This window comes from Thermobia domestica, chromosome 15 (assembly GCF_964235325.1).
Source record: "Thermobia domestica chromosome 15, izTheDome1.hap1.1, whole genome shotgun sequence".
NCBI classification, from domain to species: domain Eukaryota; kingdom Metazoa; phylum Arthropoda; class Insecta; order Zygentoma; family Lepismatidae; genus Thermobia; species Thermobia domestica.
In genome coordinates, this window is record NC_137468.1 from 173,551,255 (window position 1) to 173,564,264 (window position 13,010).

A 13,010-nucleotide genomic window follows, 5' to 3' on the forward strand; every position below is an offset into this window, starting at 1 on the left:
AGAAACATTATGTTCGTATGTTGAACATACTTTTTTGTATGTGGTACGAAGTACCCTCACCTATGGGGTTACTTTGCACAAAAGTTTATGTTTCAATAAGTATGGTCATACTAAATGTTTAGTAATGATCTTGCAGGAATGCCTTCTTATATTTATATATCTAGCTATTTTATGTTTAAAATACAGTGATCTAAATCATTATGTTTGCAAGTTACATGCGATTTTCTTTAAAATTCCTTACAACTATTTCCAAGTAATTCCGTCTTACAGTACCTTAATCTTTAATATGAAAAAAAATCCGTAAAAATATCACACAAATAATTTAAATAGTTTAAAAGATAAATACAGAGTGGCCCAAAAGTAGGCATACGGTCTCGTACTGATCAACTCATTGCTTTTTATATCATTTCTTATTGTTATCCATCAGGTAGACTTAGTTTCGTTATCACTTGTTCTTAATGTCTTTTTACTTATATCTTAAGCTCGGAACAGCCGAAACAAATAAATCTATAAGCAAGAATCTTATACTTGATCAATGCAGGCGTGTATACCTACTTTTGGGGCACCCTGTAGAAGCATAAATATTTCATTTCAGTTTAACGTATCATGATTAGGTTCCAAGACTAAGAGAGACAGTGGTAATAATTGGAAACAATAAAATTTTTCGTCGCGTAAGCAGCACTAAACACCACGTGAACACAAGAGCAACTAATCTACAAAATCAATGCACTTACGTATTACATAGTCATATGTGTGCACGCATGTATCGGCATTACCTGCAGGAAACAAAACATGTCTCCCAAAAAATACAACACAATTATTAATAATGAGTACGACTAATAATACAATAAGCTTTAACAGATTCCATATCGCCTCTTTCCCATTGGATAGTGAACATTTTTTTCTTTCTATTGTAATTAAACATACATTAGCGTAATTCACATTTCAGAGACAAAATAAGCAGAATTGTTGTCAACAGCAATTCTATCAAAACTGAACGTTTTTAATTTATTGTGAATCAAATGCACATGCTTGCTTAATGGGTTTTCTAAATTTTGCCTAAAACAACACATTAAAAAAAAATCTGTTGAAAAAATATACCAACAAAGATATCTTTACAGAAGATACATCAAAAATATCAAATTACATGTACGACTAAAAACATGAATTGCTATGTCATTTAATTTTCATGCAATTTTTAAAATTTATTATGAGAATTCATTACAGCATTTTAAAAAGAACCTCATGCCTTTTATACAGGTAACACACAACTTGACTCATTCGGTACAAATAAATACAAGAATTTATTTCAATCATTAATAATATACAAATTGGATATTACACACAATTAATTGTATGTTACTAATCACGCTAGTTGACATTATTACGCAGATTGTAATGCTAGTACATTCGTTGCTTCGCACGATAACTTTTGAACGAAAGCAAATTTTCGGATTCTGTTGTTTGCAATAGATAGCTGGAAGGACTATCTCAGCAGAGTTCGTTAACGAAGACAATCAAATTAACATCCTCATGTGTAATGGTGCCCAGTGTGACCACCAAGCAAAAATATTTCGTACTAACCTATACAGAAAAAAAAAGTACTACATCTGGAGAAAAAGTACCAAAATTTTATCTGCTCCCATTTCATTCTATTTATGACATTTTACGATATTAATATCTTGTTAGAAGGTTTCCGGCAGTTTTCCCTCCTCTGTGGGTGAGGAGTGAACCCCTACATTCTTGAAAGAACCCAACTTCTAATATGTAAAAAAAAAAAAAAAAAAAAAAATCGATACAAACCGAGCAAACCACTTATACCCTCCCAATTTTGACTTTACACGTCCCGGCTTAATTGTCGTATTAGAATTTACTGTAAAACCACTAACGTAACACGAGTATGACAAATATAGAGGATGTCGGGAGAAAACAAGAAATATCATAAAATGAGCTTATTGAGGAAATTGAGTTTTCACCAAATATGTAACAGCCTATTGTTTACTTTGATCATTTATTAGTTTAACCCTTCATTCTTTAACACTTTTCTACTCCTATTTTCCCGAATAAAATGAACTATACGTTACAGCAGAAAATCGATAGCAATGGATCTGTTTCCTCCCGACACATTTAGCATTGAAATTTTCGTACATTTCCAAATTTCCATGAGATTTCTTTTTCTCTCCCAAATGTATTTATGAGAAAAGAAGAGGATGAAAAAAGTACTAGATTAGTTGGTGAAAGTACTAGAACTCTAAAATATTATAAAAAGGTACTAGATCTAGTACGAAAGTACTAGCAGTGGTCACCCTGATGGTGCCTTTAACGGTGGTCATCCATATACCATTTTCTGCTATTGAAAGGAAGATATCCAATTGTGGAATGCTAGAAGTTAACACATCATGCCAATAGATGGCATTAAACATCACCCAACGCTCGCAATCTATCGGACGAAATTGAAATTTATAGGCATGAAACGTTTTACTGTCTTTAGTAGAGTTTATTAATATTGGGTCTGAAAAAGTGTTGGGTCTATTGGACACGAGATGGCGTTAGTATCCCAAATATCAGGGTATAACGTGAAAGTTCAAGCGAGAAACTGTCGTATAACAACCAAAGGAACTCCAAGAATGAAATTCTTACTTGCTTGGATTATGAACGTAATTCTGAAAGCGTCACTTGGTGTTATTTGAGTGTAATTGAAGTTGACTTTGTCATTGACTTGTTTTGCTATGCAATAATGTGTTTACCATCTTATTAAAATATTTGTTTTTTTTTTTAAAATACTTTTTTCCTTCTCTCCTGCAGGGGCGGATCCAGGACGGACTTCTGAGGGGGGCGGTGGGTTGTAATACTGCTACTTAGAGCTACTTTTAAGAGCGTCAAAAAATAAACTATATATTTTATTTATATATAAAATTAAAAAGTTTCCTCTTCTGGGGGGGGCAATTGCCCCGATCGCTCCCTCTGGATCCGCCCCTGCTCTCCTGTAAACATACGAAAATGGAGTTACATTCCTCTGGTCCTCATGCGACAATATGCAACAAGTGCTGGAATTCTTACAATCAGACAGAAGATTCTGCGAAGTTTATATATCAATGAGCTTTCCGCAAGATTGTCCGAAATTTTACAATTTTATCTCGATAAAGACGTACACTCATGTTCAAAATGATTGTCGCATATCTATAACTGTCTTCTTGTGAGAATATAATTTGATAATGATTTTGCAGGGTACTTTTAATACTGATACTATGTGTATAATTGGAAAATGTAAATTTGCGGTAAATTTCGTAGGAAAAGAATTATAAATTCGAAAATTAGAATAAGTAAAACAAAATGTTGCTAAATGGACAAGAAAGTTTTATTTTCGTTTTATTGTTCTTATTTACTGCTCTTTTGATATAAAATTTGCCACATACATGTCTTGCCGATTATACGCATACTAACATTATAAGAAATACCGGACGAATTCGTTATCAAATTATATTCCTACAACAACATATTTATAGACATGCGACAATAATTTTGGACATGAGTGTACATGCTACGCAGGCCAGTGAAGAAATTTTTGCTATTTATAGGCATGATGCGTTATCAAAAGCAATAGCCGAAAGATGGTTCAGTTGCTGTTGTTCTGGAAATTTCGGTGTCCATGATGCTCCTCGCAGGGAGTGACCAATCACAGCAAAAGTGAATGATAATCTGGCAAAAGCCATGCAAGATCGGCATATAATCAGTTATGAAATTGCCCATCAGCTAATCATCCATACCCAAAAAGTGTTAAACTATTTGGAGAAAGTTGGCTATAAAAAGAGGCTGACATTTGGGTGCCATATTGATCTACCTCGAAAGCATTTACTCGATCGAATTTCTATTTGCGAGTCTCTACTGAAATATAAAAGAACTCGATCTATTTTTGAAGCGTTTGATCACGAGTGATAAAACGTGGATAACCTACGACAACAATATGAGCAAAAGATAGTGGTTGAAGCGAGGAGAAATTCCACAGTTCATGTCAAAGTCTACACTAACGACCAGAAAAATTATGTCGTGCATTTGGTAGAATTGGAAGGGTATCGTGTATCGCGAGCTGTTGGTGTTACCGGGTAGAACGATAGACTCGTATCTGTACTGTGGACAACTACAATAGGTCGAGTGCACTTTCCCTTCAGGGGTCTGAAAAATACAATAATTTCGTTATTAATATGAAAATTTGTATTCGTGCATACAGAGGTATGTTATTTAAAAATGTACAATTTCCATCATTTTACCTACACTCCTTCTGAGAGGGGATATGAGGGTTTTTTTTTTTTTTTTTTAGCAGCTCCTCTGTAACCCCATCCATCACGACTCTAAATTCACTAAAGGAATAATTAACACTTCTGACTAGAGTATATACACTTATTTATTAAAAACTAAAATACAGTGTATCGGTTTCGACAACTTAACGTTATCTTCATCAGACACTAACTGCACTGAAAGCGGAGCAGTTAGTGTCTGATGAAGATAACGTTAAGTTGTCGAAACCTTTACACTGTATTTTAGGTTTAATAAACAAGTGTATACACTCTAGTCAAAAGAGTTAATTATTCCTTTAGCAGCTCCTCGTATAAAAGAAGTCCTGACGGACTGCCTGATCAACGCCCAGGCCAAACTACTCGAGCTAGAAACTTGAAATTTTGACAGTGGTTAGAATTTGTGATCTAACGTTACCACTAAGGAAGGATTTTTGGAAATTCAACGGGAAGGAGAAATGGCGTGTCGATTATTATAGTAGAATGTCCAAATGTCCGAATCTCTGTAGGTCAGATATATGAAATATTGTATAAGGACTTGTTATTTAAAATAATTAGACACGTATTCCACCGTTTTTATATATATATATTTTGCCTACAGGGGAAGAAAAAAACAGGATGGCCAAATGTTGAAATTATTTAAGGTTAAAGACAAAATTTGGTAGTCAGTCTTTTAATTTAAAATAATTAAAGTGATATTTCAATATTTTTTGGTATATATTCCCTGCAAGGGAAGAAGAAAGGTGGGTAGGAAAAAAAGAATGCGTGTTACATTTGTTAAAATAAGATAGCTACATATCGAGATCTCTTAAAGTTAGAAATATGAAATTTGGTATTTAGACATGTTGTTGAGAATAATTAAAGACGTGTTTCAGTGGTTTTAGATTTTTGTTTATAAGGAAAGAAAAAAAGCGGGAAGGAAAAAGGAAATGAAATGAAATCTTTAAGTTTCACGTCCCACGGTGAAAGAAAAAAGGAGTTGAGCTGATTTTGAGTTTAACGTCGCGTTCAGCAGCGAGGCTATATGAGACGTGGACCTACTGATTAACGTGAAATTGAAACCACATGAACTCCCACCGAAAGAAAAAAGAAGTAGGGGTTGCAACTGATATTATAAGATAGCCATATCTCGAAATCCCAAATTATTGTAGTAGCTCTGAAGTCAAGTACTGAAATTCTTAAAGCATATTTAGATTATACCAATTAATTTTATTAGTTTAAGCGTAATGATGATTTTTAGAAGTTTTTACTATAGTGTTGGGACATTTTTGTATACATATAACAGAAATAAAAGATTTTAATGAATTTAAGTATTTTAATAACTGGTATCTTGTTGATAATATTTATTAGTGTGTTACTTGTTTTAATGCTGTTCTTGTAAATAATACCTATGTAAGATGTTTGGCAAATTTTATTTCGATTCTTAAGATAATATTTATTATTATTATTATTATTATTATTATTATTATTATTATTATTATTATTATTATTATTATTATTATTATTATTATTATTATTATTATTATTATTATTATTATTAAAGTTTTCTTAATTAGGTTTGTGGCTTGTTTTATAATGTTTCCTAGCTATTAACTTATGTGTATTATTAAAACTTCATATTTTACGTAGGCTTATGTAACTTTAAATATTACAAAGTTGTATGACACAAACAGAGTTCACAATCAGGAAGAAGGTAAGAAAATGAATGAGATTGTACACAAACATATCCTTCCACACAGACCTGTTTTAGAAAGTGCGCTATTGTCATTTGTGCAGGGATAATAGTGAAAAGGTAGGGGGACGCATGACGTCACTCTGAGCCCCATGACCATCTTTGCCCACTGTTTTTTTTTAAGGAAGTGGGGGGGGGGGGTGCCAATAAATACTTTTTGGAAGTAGGCTAACGGCATCTCCCGCTTTCCACCTCATTTTTACCCGTGCATTTGTGTATTGGTGTTTAAAGGTAAGAGGGAGTGAGGGTGTTTCCTAAGATGCTTAAGCCTTCCAAGTTCTAGGTAAAGCCCTTTTGGTCTTTATGCATGAGACATGAAATTTAGTATTTAGAGTGCTCAAAAGCTGAGGTCGTAGGCCAAGCAAGTGCCGGGGACTTGGGAAAAGTCCCCAGCTATCCGACGGGTAGTATAATAAGTCAAAATTATGATATTGATGAAAATTATAATTTCAATTTTTATTAAGTATATTAAAGTAAATTTAAGTAACTGTGAGAATTAGAGACATTTATTGAGTCATACTCAAATCAAACAGATTATTAATTTTGCGATAGCAATATTAGTTTATTACATTCTGTATTACCTTATCTGGAAAATAAATGCATTCTGTAAGCAGACTCCGTACAGTCTCTCACAGAATCGCACAACGGACCTTATCCAAGTATAAGTGTGACTTCGAATAACCAATGTACCATAGAATAACCATGACCATTGGATTTTGTGTCCTACATTGTGAATCGCAATTGTCGTGGAGGGTGAGAAGGTCAAAAGGCAACGGTATATGCTTCTCGCATCGGGACCCAAAATTCACAGATTGCACTGTGAAATTTCTATCGGGGGATTTGCTGAACAAGAAACATGATGGTAAAGACGAAAAGGAGTGACCTTGAAACTGTGAGGCAACTTGGAGAGAAGTGGGGTTGAAGAAAAGTGGAATAATGGTGCAGAAATAAAATATATCGGAGGGTGCTTTTGAGAGAGAGACTCTGCAGTAATTTGGTTAACTTCAATACCTTGCACTTTTAAAGGTGTTTTTGTGTTTTGTTATTGTCGCAACTTAACGGATTTAGAAGCGTGGTCATAGATTTTCTGGTGTAGGTTGTATTGACATTTTGACCAGTTGCCCGTTTGCACAGGGTTATCGTAGAGAGTTGAGATTTGTTCTATCTTCTTTTATTTAACAATAGCTTTCATACAATATGCTACTTGACCCCCGGTTCTATTTGCAAATTTTTAGTTGGACCCCGTCTGGGACTCTGCGAGTGCTCCGGGGACACAAATTTTTCATTCAAAAGGTGCTGTTCTCCCTACACTAATTTGATATATATTCGCTGAGTTTCCTTACCCGACAGTTTCCGAAAAATCTGACCCGGAATCTGAGTTTGTAATGTACAGTATGGAGCTCAATTTCTAACTTTTCACGATTATATCTCCGCAACGGTTGCAATCGAGGATGTATTCCTTTTCGTGTTATGTTCTTTTGGTACAAGGTATCCAACGGCCATAGTCTCGACTCGAAGTCAGAGTTACACTTGGATAGGTCCCCTCGTGAGTTTCATAGGTCATGGAGTTAGTTAGTTAGTTTGTATATAACTGTCTAAAAGTGAATGCTTATAGTACCTTCAAAACTTTGCTTGTATTGGGTCGACGCATAAGTTCGTGCAGTTTTTATATTTTATTTTTATTCTGCTCTTCTTTTAATTCAAATATAAATACAACATAGACACAACATTAACATATTCTACGAGTGTAACAATACATTGCAAACATTTTACTGTCACTCACGTTGCATACATTTTATACATTGCATACAACTTCATGAAGCTACTCATTCAAGCGACTTTCGTCAAAATCTGCAGGTCTTCCAGAACGTGAGTCATCAGACAAGTCAAACCGTCCTGCTCGAAAGCGGGAAAACCATTTCTGTGCTGTTCTTTCAGCAATTGCTTCATTCCCGTACACTGTACAAATTGTTCTCGGAGTTTCTGCTGCACTGGATCCTCGGTTAAACTGAAAGAGTAAAGTGTGACGGAAATGATCACTTTTCTCAACCTGACATTCCATATTAGTTTGTCTGAAATACAGGGTGTTTCAAAACAACACCGACAACGTTTGGGAGGTGATTCCTGACACCAAGATAAGACAAAAAGTATAGATCAACCTGGGTGCACAAATGCTTCCTTTCGAAGTTATGGGCTGCCGAAAACATAAAAAAAAAAGAACTTTAAAGGTCCGTAGCTCCAAAACTATGGGACGTACTGTAGTCGGATCAAGACTTCACTTCGGAACTAATATGTGCTCTATCCAAAAATCCATGTGTCAGAATCCTAAGGTACTCACGCAACAATATTTTGTAGAGGAAGTTTGGCTCGGGCATATAATTTGAAGCCTCTATGAAAGTTGTTTCAGATGTACCGCAGGATTCTGAAACATGGATATTTGGATAGGGCACATACTAGTTCCTAACTAAAGTCTTGACCCGACTACGATAGGTCCCATAGTATTGAAGCTATTGTACATTAAAGTTAATTTTTTCATGTTTTCGGCAGCCTATAACTCCGAAAGGAAGCATTTGTGCACCCAGGTTGGTCTATACTTTTTGTCTTAAAATGGTGTCAGGAATCACCTCCCAAACGTTGTGGTTGTTGTTTTGAAACACCCTGTATATACAATAATACGTTCACAATCAAGAAAACCTGTTTCACAACACACAAACTCCAAATTACGGTAAAACAACGGAATAACGATAAACAATCACTTCACGCCGCATTGTTGCCAACCCGGAAAAAATAGCGCGAACTTATGCACCAACCCAATACGGAAGTACCACTCTTATAAATTTTAATACTGGTATTTATATTCATTTTTTACTGCATGTATTTAATACTGCGTTTTCCCTAAATGAATGCTGGAACTTTTTAAGTCAATTTCCACTACTTTTTTAACGCATAGGTGAGTTCAGTCAATGATGCAACCAGTCACAATTATTTTACGCCATTAGCTGGAAAGTTTAGGATCGTACTTTAACTTTGTGGTCGATTTATAGCGATCACTCAGTGAAAATAGTCTTGCGCTCAGCTTTGTCAAACTTTATTTATATTTTTACCCATAACAACAAAGTGTTATCCCTCATATAGCCTCACTGCTGAACGGGACGTTAAACTCAAAATGAACTCAACAAAGTGGTATCGTCTTCCCGCTGGTGTAATGACTAACGTGCACTGGGGTCCCGGGTTCGATTCAAGCTGGGAAATCGTTGAAAATTTAAACGTATTACCCTCGTTGTGATTAAACCACATTAAACTGTAGGTTCTATGTCTCATATAGTCTCAATGCCTAAAAGGGACAGTAAACTAACCAACAACGTGGTGCCAAATATGTCTGACTTTTTCCACAACACAGAATATTTACATCGTCCTTTCGGGGAACATGTAATCGAGAATACAAGAAATACAACTGGACGAAAAAGAGGTGGTAATGACGAAGAAATCCAAGTACTTGGGATGAATTTTGCTAGAAAATGCAGGAATAGAAGATGCAAAGAAGAGAAAATGGTGGAACTAGCAGCGGTTGGATAAAATAGAGAGAAGCGCATTGTGTTGTGTGACCGTAAGGTACCAATACGCTTTAAGGTTGGTTTAAAGGGACAAGTTTTGCCGATAAATGGCACTATTGTCTTCGTATCTCTCCCACGTATTTTTTTTTATCTTTCACGAAAATTCATGATTTCTCTTACAAATTTCAACCTACAGACTTCAAATTTTTTAGAAAGAGAACTTCATAATCTGTCAAAGGCAATAGTCCGAGCTGATTTTTTTATTTAAAATTTTCTTCATTGTTGAAATGGCTTCATTGTTGAAATGGATATCCAAACCTTTAACAATGGAATAGTTTTAACAATGAAGAAAATTCTAAATAAAAAATCGGCACGGATTGTTCCCTTTAATAGGTTATGAAGTTCCTTCTCTAAAAATTTGAAGTCTCTAGGTTGAAATTTATAAAAGATATTGTAAATTTTCGTGAAAGGTAAAAAATACATGGGAGAGATACGAAGACTGTAGTGACATCTATTGAAAAAACTTGTCCCTTTAAACCAACCTTAAAGGAAAAAAGTTTACAAAACAGCAGTGAGACTTGCCTTATTATACGGAGCGGAATGTGGAACGACAAAAAAATAAAAAAAAGTTGCATGTTACAGAGACGAAGATGCTGCGATGGATGAGTGGAATGAGGGGGCAGGACAAAATTAAGAATGAAGTGATGAGGAATAAAGATGAGAGCAGTAGTAGAAAAACTTCAAGAAAGTATACTGAGATGGTTTTGGACATGTTAAGAAGACCTTTGAAATACATAGCCCACCGAGTAGATGCTATAGTGGTGTGTGGTACTATGTGGTGTCACAGCGGGTGACACAAGATAGAAACAGGTGAAAGAAAATGAAATGAAATCTTTAAGTTTTACGTCCCACGGTTATGCCAGTGAGGCTAAAGAGACGGTGATGATGAGAGATGAGTGAAATGGTGGAATGAAGAAAGTGGGAGGAAACGGAAGAACCCCGAGAAAACCCACGAGCACGGTGTTTGTCCACCACAAATCTACACGGCACGAGATAAGATCGAACCAGGGACTCCAAGCACCGGAGGTGAACACTCCACCACTGAGCCACCGCGTCCCCCAGAAACAGATGGGGGAAAGCGATCTGAAATGCCGACTCCAGCTAACAGGGAAAAAGGCTCAGAAGAAGAAGTAAATAAAAACAATAACTTCCAAACTCTTTTAAGTTAGGTATAAAAAAGACAAGAATTTTAGGAATGATAAAAAAAATAAAAAGATTACGATCTTGGCCAAGAATTAGTTTTTCGATCAGGTGCCACAAAATTTTTGAATGGCTTTTTTTTTTTTTTTTTTTTTTTTTTTTTTTTTTTTTTTTTTTTACGGAATAAGCACATTATACTGAATCATGTGATAGTTTGGGTTTGGCTACACTATATGTAGTTCTCAAAATATAAGGTCTAAAAAACATTTTTGATTGAAATATATCGGATCCTTTGATCCCAAAAAGTAACACAAATATAATGCAAGGATAAATATATATATAGAAAACTATTATAAATATCGTGCGCGCAGAATTTATAAACGACGATTTTTTCATCTATTTTAGAAACATAACATAGAACTGAAACTAATATATCTTGGTGACCTCTGCAACACGATAACAATTACTCACTTTGATAATGAAGACACCAAAATTTCTTGAAGAAATTTTGTTTTGAAAATCTGTATTATGGAATATTCATTTTCTGATGAAAAACAAACATATATTGATAACCAAAATGACGTAAACATCGAAAATAAACTGAGAGAATCGCTCCAACTTACGCAATGATTCCAAGCGTGTATGTCCAGATGGTCGTGCTAGTTTTGTTATATATATATATATATATATATATATATATATATATATATATATATATATATATATATATATATATATATATATATATATAAGAAGGATTCTGCTCAATTAGTAATTTGACCTACGAACTTTCATCTACCACACTTGAACCAATAACAAAATATACTTTCTTTCTTCGTCAAAACTAGTACGGTACAAGTGGCCATCCTAAAGTATATTGCAAGGTTACGTTCTACGTGTCATCTGACACAAGCAGTAAAAGTTTATAATAAAAACTCTTATCACATATTCATACTGGTTAATTTTTTTCTGAAACTTGGAAATCTGACAATATCAGCTGAGTGAGTGAACAGTTAGTTTTACAATAAGATTCTTCAGTCTCAAGTGTATTACTCTTTATCAGTAAGTATTTTTCTTCTTTTTGTATTTTGAAAGCAATATATTTCTAGTTTTTTTCTTTTCTGGCTAAACACCACATAAAATAACTGATTTGACCTTGAGATTGTCGGATGATACTATTATACAACTCAATTAAAACAGGCTTAACATTCAGTTGGAGTAAGGTTACCAGAACTCTATGGTCTATCGAACCCAGAGGTTCAATGCCGCACTTACAAAAGCTCTCCACTGACTTCTATCCTTAGCCAACTGGATCCAGTTTTTACTTTGTATTCCTATTTCTGCGAGATCAATCTCCATATTGTCCTCCCATCTGCGCCTAGGTCTTCCTAATGGTCGTTTTCCGATTGGATTTCCAGTTAACACTTTGAAAGCGTTCCTACTTTTTTCCATTCTAGCTACATAACCTACCCACCTGAGCCTCCTAGATTTGATGCCTCTAACGATGTTTGGTAAACCGTATAAATTATGTAGTTTCTCGTTATGAAGTTTCCACCATTCACCATTCCCGTTCCTCTTGAGTCCGAATATTCGTCCTAGGATCTTGTTCTCAAATACTTTCAGTCTACGTTCTTCCCTCAGTAGTAGTGACGGTGTTTTGCAACCCTACAGGATAACAGGCATGATTATCATTTAATATATTTTAAACTTCAAACTCTTCGATAGGACTCGCGACCACTAAAGATTTTGACCTGAATAATAATACGAATTCCCTGCTTTTAGTGGACATTTAATTTCTTCGTGAATGTTTTTGGTCTGTTAATATTGATCCTAGATATTTGAAAGTATCAACTTTATAGAGAAAATGTTCCACGTCTTGATGTGCCTATATCGGGACTAAAAATGGTGTATTGATGGTTCACGTTTATTGATGAAGTTGGTTATTATTATTATTATTATTATTATTATTATTATTATTATTATTATTATTATTATTATTATTATTATTATTATTATTATTGCTGTATCTCGGTTTAAACCGGTTTCAGCTTAAATAATCTGACGACTGTCTCTGACAAGTACGTACAGATTATTTGAAAAGTTTTCTAAAGAACTTTCTTGACCGTATGATAAATGTCTGGTATTAGTGATCTTTGTAGGTTTGTTAAAAGATGTTCTGCATTTATCTGCTCAAGTTGCGTCACAGTACTTTTAGGGGCAACTGCAGTAGCA

At 34.6% G+C, this 13,010-nt stretch overlaps 2 protein-coding genes across 3 annotated transcripts in view; one reads left to right on the top strand and one right to left on the bottom strand.

Moving 5' to 3' along the window:
• Positions 1 to 13,010, bottom strand: part of LOC145671370 (DNA ligase 3-like) — a 965,078-nt gene that overhangs the window by 754,179 nt on the left and 197,889 nt on the right. The gene's annotated exons all lie outside the window — the stretch shown is intronic.
• Positions 1 to 13,010, top strand: part of CNMa (CNMamide) — a 298,284-nt gene that overhangs the window by 206,419 nt on the left and 78,855 nt on the right. Inside the window, exon 1 of one of the 2 annotated variants that reach the window (XM_081740445.1) lies at positions 11,729 to 11,840. The exons of the other annotated variant lie outside the window; for it this stretch is intronic. The gene's annotated coding sequence lies outside the window, so the exon portion shown is untranslated. Of the gene's footprint in view, positions 1 to 11,728; positions 11,841 to 13,010 lie in introns of those variants that run through there. 2 annotated transcript variants of the gene reach the window in all.